The sequence below is a fragment of the Musa acuminata genome, chromosome BXJ2-1, assembly GCF_036884655.1.
Source record: "Musa acuminata AAA Group cultivar baxijiao chromosome BXJ2-1, Cavendish_Baxijiao_AAA, whole genome shotgun sequence".
Lineage (NCBI taxonomy): Eukaryota > Viridiplantae > Streptophyta > Magnoliopsida > Zingiberales > Musaceae > Musa > Musa acuminata.
Window position 1 is genome coordinate 24,765,156 of NC_088338.1, and position 14,698 is coordinate 24,779,853.

A 14,698-nucleotide genomic window follows, 5' to 3' on the forward strand; every position below is an offset into this window, starting at 1 on the left:
CGGAGAGAGCTTTCCGGATTGGGGTCGCAATAGCGATTCCGAGATCGTTCTAGAAAGTGCCGATGATTTCGGAACGCGCTTGCCGTGACCGATACGCAGTCGTCGGGCTAGGGCTCGGAGAGAGCTTGTAATAGGGATTTCGTGAACGTTAAAGAAAGCGACGACGGTTTCGTGACGAGCAAGAGGCTCCGGACGTTGACGCGCCGACCGCGACGTACACATTGGCGAGGGACGAAGCACGGGAAACGGGTGCGATAATGCCAGCACTAAATCACCAGATCCTATCAAAACACCGAAGTTAAGCGTGCTTGGGCTAAAGTAGTACTACGATGGGTGACCCCCTGGGAAGCCTTCGTGTTGCACTCCTTTTTGCATCTCGGGATACGAAACATCTCCCGTAGAGCTCCGAGACGATTGTTTTGGGGCTGGAAATTTGCTGTGACCGCTACGCAGTCAGTATCGAGGGGCTCGGAGAGAGCTTTCCGGATTGGGGTCGCAATAGCGATTCCGAGATCGTTCTAGAAAGTGCCGATGATTTAGGAACGCGCTTGCCGTGACCGATACGCAATCGTCGGGCTAGGGCTCGGAGAGAGCTTGCAATAGGGATTTCGTGAACGTTCGAGAAAACGACGACGGTTTCGTGACGGGCAAGAGGCTCCGGACGTTGACGCGCCGACCGCGACGTATACATAGGCGAGGGACGAAGCACGAGAAACGGGTGCGATAATGCCAGCACTAAATCACCATATCCTATCAAAACACCGATGTTAAGCGTGCTTGGGCCAGAGTAGTACTATGATGGGTGACCCCTTGGGAAGTCTTCGTGTTGCACTCCTTTTTGCATCCCGGGATACGAAACATCTCCCGTAGAGCTCCGAGACGATTGTTTTGGGGCTGGAAATTTGCTGTGACCGCTACGCAGTCAGTATCGAGGGGCTCGGAGAGAGCTTTCCGGATTGGGGTCGCAATAGCGATTCCGATATCGTTCTAGAAAGTTTCGATGGTTTCGGCACGCGCTTACCGTGACCGATACGCAGTCGTCGGGCTAGGGCTCGGAGAGGGCTTGCAATAGGGATTTCGTGAACGTTCGAGAAAGCGACGACGGTTTCGTGAAGGGCAAGAGGCTCCGGACGTTGATGCGCCGACCGCGACGAGCACATAGGCGAGGGACGAAGCTCACGAAAAGGGTGCGATAATGGCAGCACTAAATCACCGGATCCCATCAAACCACCGAAGTTAAGCGTGCTTGGGCCAAAGTAGTACTACGATGAGAGACCCCCTGGGAAGTCTTCGTGTTGCACTCCTTTTTGCATCCCGGGATATGAAACATCTCCCGTAGAGCTCCGAGACGATTGTTTTGGGGCTGGAAATTTGCTGTGACAGCTACGCAGTCAGTATAGAGGGGCTCGGAGAGAGCTTTCCGGATTGGGGTCGCAATAGCGATTCCGAGATCGTTCTAGAAAGTACCGATGGTTTCGGCACGCGCTTGCCGTGACCGATACACAGTCGTCGGGCTAGGGCTCGGAGAGGGCTTGCAATAGGGATTTCGTGAACGTTCGAGAAAGCGACGACGGTTTCGTGACGGGCAAGAGGCTCCGGACGTTGACGCGCCGACCGCGACGTACACATTGGCGAGGGACGAAGCACGGGAAACGGGTGCGATAATGCTAGCACTAAATCTCCAGATCCTATCAAAACACCGAAGTTAAGCATGCTTGGGCCAGAGTAGTACTACTATGGGTGACCCCCTGGGAAGTCTTCGTGTTGCACTCCTTTTTGCATCCCGGGATACGAAACATCTCCCGTAGAGCTCCGAGACGATTGTTTTGGGGCTGGAAATTTGCTGCGACCGCTACGCAGTCAGTATCGAGGGGCTCGGAGAGAGCTTTCCGGTTTGGGGTCGCAATAGCGATTCCGAGATCATTCTAGAAAGTGCCGATGATTTCGGAACGCGCTTGCCGTGACCGTTACGCAGTCGTCGGGCAAGGGCTCGGAGAGAGCTTGCAATAGGGATTTCGTGAACGTTCGAGAAAGCGACGACGGTTTCGTGACGGGCAAGAGGCTCCGAACGTTGACGTGCCGACCGCGACGTACACATAGGCGAGGGACGAAGCACGGGAAACGGGTGCGATAATGCCAGCACTAAATCACCAGATCCTATCAAAACACCGAAGTTAAGCGTGCTTGGGCCAGAGTAGTACTACTATGGGTGACCCCTTGGGAAGTCTTCGTGTTGCACTCCTTTTTGCATCCCGGGATACGAAACATCTCCCGTAGAGCTCCGAGACGATTGTTTTGGGGCTGGAAATTTGCTGTGACCGCTACGCAGTCAGTATCGAGGGGCTCGGAGAGAGCTTTCCGGTTTTGGATCGCAATAGCGATTCCGAAATCGTTCTAGAAAGTGCCGATGATTTCGGAACGCGCTTGCCGTGACCGATACGCAGTCGTCGGGCAAGGGCTTGGAGAGAGCTTGCAATAGGGATTTCGTGAACGTTCGAGAAAGCGACGACGGTTTCTTGACGGGCAAGAGGCTCCAGACGTTGACGCGCCGACCGCGACGTTCACATAGGCGAGGGACGAAGCACGGGAAACGGGTGCGATAATGCCAGCACTAAATCACCAGATCCTATCAAAACACCGAAGTTAAGCGTGCTTGGGCCAGAGTAGTACTACGATGGGTGACCCCCTAGGAAGTCTTCGTGTTGCATTCCTTTTTGCATCCCGGGATACGAAACATCTCCCGTAGAGCTCCGAGACGATTGTTTTGGGGCTGGAAATTTGCTGTGACCGCTACGCAGTCAGTATCGAGGGGCTCGGAGAGAGCTTTCCGGATTGGGGTCGCAATAGCGATTCCGAGATCGTTCTAGAAAGTGCCGATGATTTCAGAACGCGCTTGCCGTGACCGATACGCAGTTGTCGGGCTAGGGCTCGGAGAGAGCTTGCAATAGGGATTTCGTGAATGTTCGAGAAAGCAACGACGGTTTCGTGACGGGCAAGAGGCTACGGACGTTGACGCACCGACCGCGATGTACACATAGGCGAGGGACGAAGGAAGGGAAACGGGTGCGATAATGCCAACACTAAATCTCCAGATCCTATCAAAACATCGAAGTTAAGCGTGCTTGGGCCAGAGTAGTACTACGATGGGTGACCCCCTGGGAAGTCTTCGTGTTGCACTCCTTTTTGCATCCCGGGATACGAAACATCTCCCGTAGAGCTCCGAGACGATTGTTTTGGGGCTGGAAATTTGCTGTGACCGCTACGCAGTCAGTATCGAGGGGCTCGGAGAGAGCTTTCCGGATTGGGGTCGCAATAGCGATTCCGAGATCGTTCTAGAAAGTGCCGATGATTTCGGAACGCGCTTGCCGTGACCGATACGCAGTCGTCGGGCTAGGGCTCGGAGAGAGCTTGTAATAGGGATTTCGTGAACGTTCAAGAAAGCGACGACGGTTTCGTGACGAGCAAGAGGCTCCGGACGTTGACGCGCCGACCGCGACGTACACATTGGCGAGGGACGAAGCACGGGAAACGGGTGCGATAATGCCAGCACTAAATCACCAGATCCTATCAAAACACCGAAGTTAAGCGTGCTTGGGCTAAAGTAGTACTACGATGGGTGAACCCCTGGGAAGCCTTCGTGTTGCACTCCTTTTTGCATCTCGGGATACGAAACATCTCCCGTAGAGCTCCGAGACGATTGTTTTGGGGCTGGAAATTTGCTGTGACCGCTACGCAGTCAGTATCGAGGGGCTCGGAGAGAGCTTTCCGGATTGGGGTCGCAATAGCGATTCCGAGATCGTTCTAGAAAGTGCCGATGATTTAGGAACGCGCTTGCCGTGACCGATACGCAATCGTCGGGCTAGGGCTCGGAGAGAGCTTGCAATAGGGATTTCGTGAACGTTCGAGAAAACGACGACGGTTTCGTGACGGGCAAGAGGCTCCGGACGTTGACGCGCCGACCGCGACGTACACATAGGCGAGGGACGAAGCACGGGAAACGGGTGCGATAATGCCAGCACTAAATCACCATATCCTATCAAAACACTGATGTTAAGCGTGCTTGGGCCAGAGTAGTACTATGATGGGTGACCCCTTGGGAAGTCTTCGTGTTGCACTCCTTTTTGCATCCCGGGATACGAAACATCTCCCGTAGAGCTCCGAGACGATTGTTTTGGGGCTGGAAATTTGCTGTGACCGCTACGCAGTCAGTATCGAGGGGCTCGGAGAGAGCTTTCCGGATTGGGGTCGCAATAGCGATTCCGATATCGTTCTAGAAAGTTTCGATGGTTTCGGCACGCGCTTACCGTGACCGATACGCAGTCGTCAGGCTAGGGCTCGGAGAGGGCTTGCAATAGGGATTTCGTGAACGTTCGAGAAAGCGACGACGGTTTCGTGACGGGCAAGAGGCTCCGGACGTTGATGCGCCGACCGCGACGAGCACATAGGCGAGGGACGAAGCTCACGAAAAGGGTGCGATAATGGCAGCACTAAATCACCGGATCCCATCAAAACACCGAAGTTAAGCATGCTTGGGCCAAAGTAGTACTACGATGAGAGACCCCCTGGGAAGTCTTCGTGTTGCACTCCTTTTTGCATCCCGGGATATGAAACATCTCCCGTAGAGCTCCGAGACGATTGTTTTGGGGCTAGAAATTTGCTGTGACAGCTACGCAGTCAGTATAGAGGGGCTCGGAGAGAGCTTTCCGGATTGGGGTCGCAATAGCGATTCCGAGATCGTTCTAGAAAGTGCCGATGGTTTCGGCACGCGCTTGCCGTGACCGATACACAGTCGTCGGGCTAGGGCTCGGAGAGGGCTTGCAATAGGGATTTCGTGAACGTTCGAGAAAGCGACGACGGTTTCGTGACGGGCAAGAGGCTCCGGACGTTGACGCGCCGACCGCGACAGACACATAGGCGAGGGACGAAGCACGGGAAACGGGTGCGATAATGCCAGCACTAAATCACCGGATCCTATCAAAACACCGAAGTTAAGCGTGCTTGGGCCAGAGTAGTACTACGATGGGTGACCCCCTGGGAAGTCTTCGTGTTGCACTCCTTTTTGCATCTCGGGATACGAAACATCTCCCGTAGAGCTCTGAGACGATTGTTTTGGGGCTGGAAATTTGCTGTGACCGCTACGCTGTCAGTATCGAGGGGCTCGGAGAGAGCTTTCCGGATTGGGGTCGCAATAGCGATTCCGAGATCGTTCTAGAAAGTGCCGATGATTTAGGAACGCGCTTGCCGTGACCGATACGCAGTCGTCGGGCTATGGCTAGGGCTCGGAGAGAGCATGCAATAGGGATTTCGTGAACGTTCGAGAAAACGACGACGGTTTCGTGAAGGGCAAGAGGCTCCGGACGTTTATGCGCCGACCGCGACGTGCACATAGGCGAGGGACGAAGCTCGCGAAAAGGGTGCGATAATGGCAGCACTAAATCACCGGATCCCAACAAAACACCGAAGTTAAGCGTGCTTGGGCCAGAGTAGTACTACGATGAGAGACCCCCTGGGAAGTCTTCGTGTTGCACTCCTTTTTGCATCCCGGGATATGAAACATCTCCCGTAGAGCTCCGAGACGATTGTTTTGGGGCTGGAAATTTGCTGTGACCGCTACGCAGTCATTATAGAGGGGCTCGGAGAGAGCTTTCCGGATTGGGGTCGCAATAGCGATTCCGAGATCGTTCTAGAAAGTGCCGATGGTTTCGGCACGCGCTTGCAGTGACCGATACACAGTCGTCGGGCTAGGGCTCGGAGAGGGCTTGCAATAGGGATTTCATGAACGTTCGAGAAAGCGACGACGGTTTCGTGACGGGCAAGAGGCTCCGGACGTTGATGCGCCGACCGCGACGTACACATAGGCGAGGGACGAAGCACGGGAAACGGGTGCGATAATGCCAGCACTAAATCACCGGATCCTATCAAAACACCGAAGTTAAGCGTCCTTTGGCCAGAGTAGTACTACGATGGGTGACCCCCTGGGAAGTCTTCGTGTTGCACTCCTTTTTGCATCTCGGGATACGAAACATCTCCCGTTGAGCTCCGAGACGATTGTTTTGGGGCTGGAAATTTGCTGTGACCGCTACGCAATCAGTATAGAGGGTCTCGGAGAGAGCTTTCCGGATTGGGGTCGCAATAGCAATTCCGAGATCGTTCTAGAAAGTGCCGATGGTTTCGGCACGCGCTTGCCGTGACCGATACACAGTCGTCGGGCTAGGGCTCGGAGAGGGCTTGCAAATGGGATTTCGTGAACGTTCGAGAAAGCGAAAACGGTTTCGTGACGGGCAAGAGGCTCCGGACGTTGACGCGCCGATCGCGACGTACACATAGGCGAGGGACGAAGCACGGGAAACGGGTGCGATAATGCCAGCACTAAATCACCGGATCCTATCAAAACACCGAAGTTAAGCGTGCTTGGGCCAGAGTAGTACTACGATGGGTGACCCCCTGGGAAGTCTTCGTGTTGCACTCCTTTTTGCATCTCGGGATACGAAACATCTCCCGTAGAGCTCCGAGACGATTGTTTTGGGGCTGGAAATTTGCTGTGACCGCTACGCAGTCAGTATAGAGGGGCTCGGAGAGAGCTTTCCAGAATGGGGTCGCAATAGCGATTCCGAGATCGTTCTAGAAAGTGCCGATGGTTTCGGCACGCGCTTGCCGTGACCGATACACAGTCATCGGGCTAGGGCTCGGAGAGGGTTTGCAATAGGGATTTCGTGAATGTTCGAGAAAGCGACGACGGTTTCGTGACGGGCAATAGGCTCCGGACGTTGATGCGCCGACCGCGACGTACACGTAGGCGAGGGACGAAGCACGGGAAACGGGTGCGATAATGCCAGCACTAAATCACCAGATCCTATCAAAACACCGAAGTTAAGCGTGCTTGGGCCAGAGTAGTACTACGATGGGTGACCCCCTGGGAAGTCTTCGTGTTGCACTCTTTTTTGCAACCCGGGATACGAAACATCTCCCGTAGAGCTCCGAGACGATTGTTTTGGGGCTGGAAATTTGCTGTGACCGATACGCAGTCAGTATAGAGGGGCTCGGAGAGAGCTTTCCGGATTGGGGTCGCAATAGCGATTCCGAGATCGTTCTAGAAAGTGCCGATGGTTTCGGCACGCGCTTGCCGTGTCCGATACACAGTCGTCGGGCTAGGGCTCGGAGAGGGCTTGCAATAGGGATTTCGTGAACGTTCGAGAAAGCGACGACGGTTTCGTGACGGGCAAGAGGCTCCGGTCGTTGACGCGCCGACCGCGACGTACACATAGGCGAGGGACGAAGCACGGGAAACGGGTGCGATAATGCTAGCACTAAATCACCAGATCCTATCAAAACACCGAAGTTAAGCGTGCTTGGGCCAGAGTAGTACTACGATGGGTGACCCCCTGGGAAGTCTTCATGTTGCACTCCTTTTTGCATCCCGGGATATGAAACATCTCCCGTAGAGCTCCGAGACGATTGTTTTGGGGCTGGAAATTTGCTGTGACCGCTACGCAGTCAGTATCGAGGGGCTCGGAGAGAGCTTTCCTGATTGGGGTCGCAATAGCGATTCCGAGATCGTTCTAGAAAGTGCCGATGATTTCGGCACGCGCTTGCCGTCACCGATACGCAGTCGTCGGGCTAGGGCTCGGAGAGGGCTTGCAATAGGGATTTCGTGAACATTCGAGAAAGCGACGACGGTTTCGTGACGGGCAAGAGGCTCCGGACGTTGATGCGCCGACCGTGACGTGCACATAGGCGATGGACGAAGCTTGCGAAACGGGTGCGATAATGGCAGCACTAAATCACCGGATCCCATGAAAACACCGAAGTTAAGCGTGCTTGGGCCAGAGTAGTACTACGATGGGTGACCCCCTGGGAAGTCATCGTGTTGCACTCCTTTTTGCATCCCGGGATACGAAACATCTCCCGTAGAGCTCCGAGACGATTGTTTTGGGGCTGGAAATTTGCTGTGACCGCTACGCAGTCAGTATCGAGGGGCTCGGAGAGAGCTTTCCGGATTGGGGTCGCAATAGCGATTCCGAGATCGTTCTAGAAAGTGCCGATGATTTCGGAACGCGCTTGCCGTGACCGATACGCAGTCGTCGGGCTAGGGCTCGGAGAGAGCTTGCAATAGGGATTTCGTGAACGTTCGAGAAAGCGACGAAGATTTCGTGACGGGCAAGAGGCTCCGGACGTTGACGCGCCGACCGCGACGAACACATAGGCGAGGGACGAAGCACGGGAAACGGGTGCGATAATGGCAGCACTAAATCACCGGATCCCATCAAAACACCGAAGTTAAGCGTGCTTGGGCCAGAGTAGTACTACGATGGGTGACCCCCTAGGAAGTCCTCATGTTGCACTCCTTTTTGCATCCCGGGATACGAAACATCTCCCGTAGAGCTCCGAGACGAATGTTTTGGGGCTGGAAATTTGCTGTGACCGCTACGCAGTCAGTATCGAGGGGCTCGTAGAGAGCTTTCCGGATTGGGGTCGCAATAGCGATTCCGAGATCGTTCTAGAAAGTGCCGATGATTTCGGCACGAGCTTGCCGTGACCGATACGCAGTCGTCTGGCTAGGGCTCGGAGAGAGATTGCAATAGGGATTTCGTGAACGTTCGAGAAAGCGATGACGGTTTCGTGACGGGCAAGAGGCTCCGGACGTTGACGCGCCGACCGCGACGTACACATAGGCGAGGGACGAAGCTCGCGAAACGGGTACGATAATGGCAGCACTAAATCACCAGATCCTATCAAAACACCGAAGTTAAGCGTGCTTGGGCCAGAGTAGTACTACGATGGGTGACACCCTGGGAAGTCTTCGTGTTGCACTCCTTTTTGCATCCCGGGATACGAAACATCTCCCGTAGAGCTCCGAGACGATTGTTTTGGGGCTGGAAATTTGCTGTGACCGCTACGCAGTTAGTATCGAGGGGGCTCGGAGAGAGCTTTCCGGATTTGGGTCGCAATAGCGATCCCGATATCGTTCTAGAAAGTGCCGATGGTTTCGGCACGCGCTTGCCGTGACCGATACACAGTCGTCGGGCTAGGGCTCGGATAGGGCTTGCAATAGGGATTTCGTGAACGTTCGAGAAAGCGACGACGGTTTCGTGACGGGCAAGAGGCTCCGGACGTTGATGCGCCGACCGCGACGTGCACATAGGCGAGGGAGGAAGCTCGCGAAACAGGGGCGATAATGCCAGCACTAAATCACCAGATCCTATCAAAACACCGAAGTTAAGCGTGCTTGGGCCAGAGTAGTACTACGATGGGTGACCCCCTGGGAAGTCTTCGTGTTGCACTCCTTTTTGCATCCCGGGATACGAAACATCTCCCGTAGAGCTCCGAGACGATTGTTTTGGGGCTGGAAATTTGCTGTGACCGCTACGCAGTCAGTATCGAGGGGCTCGGAGAGAGCTTTCCGGATTGGGGTCGCAATAGCGATTCCGAGATCGTTCTAGAAAGTGCCGACGATTTCGGAACGCGCTTGCCGTGACCGATACGCAGTCGTCGGGCTAGGGCTCGGAGAGAGCTTGCAATAGGGATTTCGTGAACGTTCGAGAAAGCGACGACGGTTTCGTGACGGGCAAGAGGCTCCGGAAGTTGACGCGCCGACCGCAACGAACACATAGGCGAGGGACGAAGCACGGGAAACGGGTGCGATAATGGCAGCACTAAATCACCGGATCCCATCAAAACACCGAAGTTAAGCGTGCTTGGGCCAGAGTAGTACTACGATGGGTGACCCCCTGGGAAGTCTTGGGCCAGAGTAGTATCGAGGGGCTCGGAGAGAGCTTTCCGGATTGGGGTCGCAATAGCGATTCGGAGATCGTTCTAGAAAGTGCCGATGATTTCGGCACGCGCTTGCCGTGACCGATACGCAGTCGTCGGGCTAGGGCACGGAGAGAGCTTGCAATAGGGATTTCGTGAACGTTCGAGAAAGCGATGACAGTTTCGTGATGGGCAAGAGGCTCCGGACGTTGATGCGCCGACCGTGACTTGCACATAGGCGAGGGACGAAGCTCGCGAAACGGGTGCGATAATGGCAGCACTAAATCACCAGATCCCATCAAAACACCGAAGTTAAGCGTGCTTGGGCAAAAGTAGTACTACGATGGGTGACCCCCTGGGAAGTCATCTTGTTGCACTCCTTTTTGCATCCCGGGATACGAAAGATCTCCCGTAGAGCTCCGAGACGATTGTTTTGGGGTTGGAAATTTGCTGTGACCGCTACGCAGTCAGTATCGAGGGGCTCGGAGAGAGCTTTCCGGATTGGGGTCGCAATAGCGATTCCGAGATCGTTCTAGAAAGTGCCGATGATTTCGGAACGCGCTTGCCGTGACCGATACGCAGTCGTCGGGCTAGGGCTCGGAGAGAGCTTGCAATAGGGATTTCGTGAACGTTCGAGAAAGCGACGAAGATTTCGTGACGGGCAAGAGGCTCCGGACGTTGACGCGCCGACCGCGACGAACACATAGGCGAGGGACGAAGCACGGGAAACGGGTGCGATAATGGCAGCACTAAATCACCGGATCCCATCAAAACACCGAAGTTAAGCGTGCTTGGGCCAGAGTAGTACTACGATGGGTGACCCCCTGGGAAGTCCTCATGTTGCACTCCTTTTTGCATCCCGGGATACGAAACATCTCCCGTAGAGCTCCGAGACGAATGTTTTGGGGCTGGAAATTTGCTGTGACCGCTACGCAGTCAGTATCGAGGGGCTCGTAGAGAGCTTTCCGGATTGGGGTCGCAATAGCGATTCCGAGATCGTTCTAGAAAGTGCCGATGATTTCGGCACGAGCTTGCCGTGACCGATACGCAGTCGTCTGGCTAGGGCTCGGAGAGAGATTGCAATAGGGATTTCGTGAACGTTCGAGAAAGCGATGACGGTTTCGTGACGGGCAAGAGGCTCCGGACGTTGACGCGCCGACCGCGACGTACACATAGGCGAGGGACGAAGCTCGCGAAACGGGTACGATAATGGCAGCACTAAATCACCAGATCCTATCAAAACACCGAAGTTAAGCGTGCTTGGGCCAGAGTAGTACTACGATGGGTGACACCCTGGGAAGTCTTCGTGTTGCACTCCTTTTTGCATCCCGGGATACGAAACATCTCCCGTAGAGCTCCGAGACGATTGTTTTGGGGCTGGAAATTTGCTGTGACCGCTACGCAGTCAGTATCGAGGGGCTCGGAGAGAGCTTTCCGGATTTGGGTCGCAATAGCGATCCCGATATCGTTCTAGAAAGTGCCGATGGTTTCGGCACGCGCTTGCCGTGACCGATACACAGTCGTCGGGCTAGGGCTCGGATAGGGCTTGCAATAGGGATTTCGTGAACGTTCGAGAAAGCGACGACGGTTTCGTGACGGGCAAGAGGCTCCGGACGTTGATGCGCCGACCGCGACGTGCACATAGGCGAGGGAGGAAGCTCGCGAAACAGGGGCGATAATGCCAGCACTAAATCACCAGATCCTATCAAAACACCGAAGTTAAGCGTGCTTGGGCCAGAGTAGTACTACGATGGGTGACCCCCTGGGAAGTCTTCGTGTTGCACTCCTTTTTGCATCCCGGGATACGAAACATCTCCCGTAGAGCTCCGAGACGATTGTTTTGGGGCTGGAAATTTGCTGTGACCGCTACGCAGTCAGTATCGAGGGGCTCGGAGAGAGCTTTCCGGATTGGGGTCGCAATAGCGATTCCGAGATCGTTCTAGAAAGTGCCGACGATTTCGGAACGCGCTTGCCGTGACCGATACGCAGTCGTCGGGCTAGGGCTCGGAGAGAGCTTGCAATAGGGATTTCGTGAACGTTCGAGAAAGCGACGACGGTTTCGTGACGGGCAAGAGGCTCCGGAAGTTGACGCGCCGACCGCAACGAACACATAGGCGAGGGACGAAGCACGGGAAACGGGTGCGATAATGGCAGCACTAAATCACCGGATCCCATCAAAACACCGAAGTTAAGCGTGCTTGGGCCAGAGTAGTACTACGATGGGTGACCCCCTGGGAAGTCTTGGGCCAGAGTAGTATCGAGGGGCTCGGAGAGAGCTTTCCGGATTGGGGTCGCAATAGCGATTCGGAGATCGTTCTAGAAAGTGCCGATGATTTCGGCACGCGCTTGCCGTGACCGATACGCAGTCGTCGGGCTAGGGCACGGAGAGAGCTTGCAATAGGGATTTCGTGAACGTTCGAGAAAGCGATGACAGTTTCGTGATGGGCAAGAGGCTCCGGACGTTGATGCGCCGACCGTGACTTGCACATAGGCGAGGGACGAAGCTCGCGAAACGGGTGCGATAATGGCAGCACTAAATCACCAGATCCCATCAAAACACCGAAGTTAAGCGTGCTTGGGCAAAAGTAGTACTACGATGGGTGACCCCCTGGGAAGTCATCTTGTTGCACTCCTTTTTGCATCCCGGGATACGAAAGATCTCCCGTAGAGCTCCGAGACGATTGTTTTGGGGTTGGAAATTTGCTGTGACCGCTACGCAGTCAGTATCGAGGGGCTCGGAGAGAGCTTTCCGGATTGGGGTCGCAATAGCGATTCGGAGATCGTTCTAGAAAGTGCCGATGATTTCGGCACGCGCTTGCCGTGACCGATACACAGTCGTCGGGCTAGGGCACGGAGAGAGCTTGCAATAGGGATTTCGTGAACGTTCGAGAAAGCGAGGACAGTTTCGTGACGGGCAAGAGGCTCCGGACGTTGATGCGCCGACCGTGACTTGCACATAGGCGAGGGACGAAGCTCGCGAAACGGGTGCGATAATGGCAGCACTAAATCTCCAGATCCCTTCAAAACACCGAAGTTAAGCGTGCTTGGGCAAAAGTAGTACTACGATGGGTGACCCCCTGGGAAGTCATCTTGTTGCACTCCTTTTTGCATCCCAGGATACGATAGATCTCCCGTAGAGCTCCGAGACGATTGTTTTGGGGTTGGAAATTTGCTGTGACCGCTACGCAGTCAGTATCGAGGGGCTCGGAGAGAGCTTTCCGGATTGGGGTCGCAATAGCGATTCCGAGATCGTTCTAGAAAGTGCCGACGATTTCGGAACGCGCTTGCCGTGACCGATACGCAGTCGTCGGGCTAGGGCTCGGAGAGAGCTTGCAATAGGGATTTCGTGAACGTTCGAGAAAGCGACGACGGTTTCGTGACGGGCAAGAGGCTCCGGATGTTGACGCGCCGACCGCGACGAACACATAGGCGAGGGACGAAGCACGGGAAACGGGTGCGATAATGGCAGCACTAAATCACCGGATCCCATCAAAACATCGAAGTTAAGCGTGCTTGGGCCATAGTAGTACTACGATGGGTGACCCCCTGGGAAGTCTTGGGCCAGAGTAGTATCGAGGGGCTCGGAGAGAGCTTTCCGGATTGGGGTCGCAATAGCGATTCGGAGATCGTTCTAGAAAGTGCCGATGATTTCGGCACGCGCTTGCCGTGACCGATACGCAGTCGTCGGGCTAGGGCACGGAGAGAGCTTGCAATAGGGATATCGTGAACGTTCGAGAAAGCGATGACAGTTTCGTGACGGGCAAGAGGCTCCGGACGTTGATGCGCCGACCGTGACTTGCACATAGGCGAGGGACGAAGCTCGCGAAACGGGTGTGATAATGGCAGCACTAAATCACCAGATCCCATCAAAACACCGAAGTTAAGCGTGCTTGGGCAAAAGTAGTACTACGATGGGTGACCCCCTGGGAAGTCATCTTGTTGCACTCCTTTTTGCATCCCGGGATACGAAAGATCTCCCGTAGAGCTCCGAGACGATTGTTTTGGGGTTGGAAATTTGCTGTGACCGCTACGCAGTCAGTATCGAGGGGCTCGGAGAGAGCTTTCCGGATTGGGGTCGCAATAGCGATTCGGAGATCGTTCTAGAAAGTGCCGATGATTTCGGCACGCGCTTGCCGTGACCGATACACAGTCGTCGGGCTAGGGCACGGAGAGAGCTTGCAATAGGGATTTCGTGAACGTTCGAGAAAGCGAGGACAGTTTCGTGACGGGCAAGAGGCTCCGGACGTTGATGCGCCGACCGTGACTTGCACATAGGCGAGGGACGAAGCTCGCGAAACGGGTGCGATAATGGCAGCACTAAATCTCCAGATCCCATCAAAACACCGAAGTTAAGCGTGCTTGGGCAAAAGTAGTACTACGATGGGTGACCCCCTGGGAAGTCATCTTGTTGCACTCCTTTTTGCATCCCGGGATACGAAAGATCTCCCGTAGAGCTCCGAGACGATTGTTTTGGGGTTGGAAATTTGCTGTGACCGCTACGCAGTCAGTATCGAGGGGCTCGGAGAGAGCTTTCCGGATTGGGGTCGCAATAGCGATTCCGAGATCGTTCTAGAAAGTGCCGATGATTTCGGAACGCGCTTGCCGTGACCGATACGCAGTCGTCGGGCTAGGGCTCGGAGAGAGCTTGCAATAGGGATTTCGTGAACGTTCGAGAAAGCGACGAAGGTTTCGTGACGGGCAAGAGGCTCCGGACGTTGACGCGCCGACCGCGACGAACACATAGGCGAGGGACGAAGCACGGGAAACGGGTGCGATAATGGCAGCACTAAATCACCGGATCCCATCAAAACACCGAAGTTAAGCGTGCTTGGGCCAGAGTAGTACTACGATGGGTGACCCCCTGGGAAGTCCTCATGTTGCACTCCTTTTTGCATCCCGGGATACGAAACATCTCCCGTAGAGCTCCGAGACGAATGTTTTGGGGCTG

General features: G+C 54.8%; 31 pseudogenes; all 31 read left to right on the top strand.

Annotated features, from left to right (window-relative positions):
* Positions 1-247: 247 nt before the first annotated feature.
* Positions 248-366, top strand: LOC135602155 (5S ribosomal RNA; annotated as a pseudogene).
* A 350-nt stretch (positions 367-716) lies between these two features.
* Positions 717-835, top strand: LOC135604575 (5S ribosomal RNA; annotated as a pseudogene).
* A 350-nt stretch (positions 836-1,185) lies between these two features.
* On the top strand, positions 1,186-1,304 carry LOC135603838 (5S ribosomal RNA; annotated as a pseudogene).
* A 350-nt stretch (positions 1,305-1,654) lies between these two features.
* Positions 1,655-1,773, top strand: LOC135604602 (5S ribosomal RNA; annotated as a pseudogene).
* A 350-nt stretch (positions 1,774-2,123) lies between these two features.
* LOC135603592 (5S ribosomal RNA) lies at positions 2,124-2,242 on the top strand (annotated as a pseudogene).
* Positions 2,243-2,592: 350 nt separating this feature from the next.
* On the top strand, positions 2,593-2,711 carry LOC135603683 (5S ribosomal RNA; annotated as a pseudogene).
* Positions 2,712-3,061: 350 nt separating this feature from the next.
* LOC135604522 (5S ribosomal RNA) lies at positions 3,062-3,180 on the top strand (annotated as a pseudogene).
* A 350-nt stretch (positions 3,181-3,530) lies between these two features.
* LOC135603642 (5S ribosomal RNA) lies at positions 3,531-3,649 on the top strand (annotated as a pseudogene).
* A 350-nt stretch (positions 3,650-3,999) lies between these two features.
* LOC135604386 (5S ribosomal RNA) lies at positions 4,000-4,118 on the top strand (annotated as a pseudogene).
* Positions 4,119-4,468: 350 nt separating this feature from the next.
* Positions 4,469-4,587, top strand: LOC135604025 (5S ribosomal RNA; annotated as a pseudogene).
* Positions 4,588-4,937: 350 nt separating this feature from the next.
* LOC135601935 (5S ribosomal RNA) lies at positions 4,938-5,056 on the top strand (annotated as a pseudogene).
* Positions 5,057-5,412: 356 nt separating this feature from the next.
* LOC135604289 (5S ribosomal RNA) lies at positions 5,413-5,531 on the top strand (annotated as a pseudogene).
* Positions 5,532-5,881: 350 nt separating this feature from the next.
* Positions 5,882-6,000, top strand: LOC135604213 (5S ribosomal RNA; annotated as a pseudogene).
* A 350-nt stretch (positions 6,001-6,350) lies between these two features.
* Positions 6,351-6,469, top strand: LOC135601936 (5S ribosomal RNA; annotated as a pseudogene).
* A 350-nt stretch (positions 6,470-6,819) lies between these two features.
* LOC135602859 (5S ribosomal RNA) lies at positions 6,820-6,938 on the top strand (annotated as a pseudogene).
* A 350-nt stretch (positions 6,939-7,288) lies between these two features.
* LOC135604259 (5S ribosomal RNA) lies at positions 7,289-7,407 on the top strand (annotated as a pseudogene).
* A 350-nt stretch (positions 7,408-7,757) lies between these two features.
* Positions 7,758-7,876, top strand: LOC135603582 (5S ribosomal RNA; annotated as a pseudogene).
* A 350-nt stretch (positions 7,877-8,226) lies between these two features.
* LOC135603463 (5S ribosomal RNA) lies at positions 8,227-8,345 on the top strand (annotated as a pseudogene).
* A 350-nt stretch (positions 8,346-8,695) lies between these two features.
* LOC135599470 (5S ribosomal RNA) lies at positions 8,696-8,814 on the top strand (annotated as a pseudogene).
* A 351-nt stretch (positions 8,815-9,165) lies between these two features.
* LOC135604058 (5S ribosomal RNA) lies at positions 9,166-9,284 on the top strand (annotated as a pseudogene).
* Positions 9,285-9,634: 350 nt separating this feature from the next.
* Positions 9,635-9,755, top strand: LOC135599439 (5S ribosomal RNA; annotated as a pseudogene).
* A 256-nt stretch (positions 9,756-10,011) lies between these two features.
* On the top strand, positions 10,012-10,130 carry LOC135604214 (5S ribosomal RNA; annotated as a pseudogene).
* A 350-nt stretch (positions 10,131-10,480) lies between these two features.
* Positions 10,481-10,599, top strand: LOC135602805 (5S ribosomal RNA; annotated as a pseudogene).
* Positions 10,600-10,949: 350 nt separating this feature from the next.
* LOC135599471 (5S ribosomal RNA) lies at positions 10,950-11,068 on the top strand (annotated as a pseudogene).
* A 350-nt stretch (positions 11,069-11,418) lies between these two features.
* On the top strand, positions 11,419-11,537 carry LOC135604059 (5S ribosomal RNA; annotated as a pseudogene).
* A 350-nt stretch (positions 11,538-11,887) lies between these two features.
* LOC135599440 (5S ribosomal RNA) lies at positions 11,888-12,008 on the top strand (annotated as a pseudogene).
* Positions 12,009-12,264: 256 nt separating this feature from the next.
* On the top strand, positions 12,265-12,383 carry LOC135604215 (5S ribosomal RNA; annotated as a pseudogene).
* A 350-nt stretch (positions 12,384-12,733) lies between these two features.
* LOC135604654 (5S ribosomal RNA) lies at positions 12,734-12,852 on the top strand (annotated as a pseudogene).
* Positions 12,853-13,579: 727 nt separating this feature from the next.
* Positions 13,580-13,698, top strand: LOC135604369 (5S ribosomal RNA; annotated as a pseudogene).
* A 350-nt stretch (positions 13,699-14,048) lies between these two features.
* LOC135604419 (5S ribosomal RNA) lies at positions 14,049-14,167 on the top strand (annotated as a pseudogene).
* Positions 14,168-14,517: 350 nt separating this feature from the next.
* LOC135602806 (5S ribosomal RNA) lies at positions 14,518-14,636 on the top strand (annotated as a pseudogene).
* The last annotated feature ends 62 nt before the right edge of the window (positions 14,637-14,698 follow it).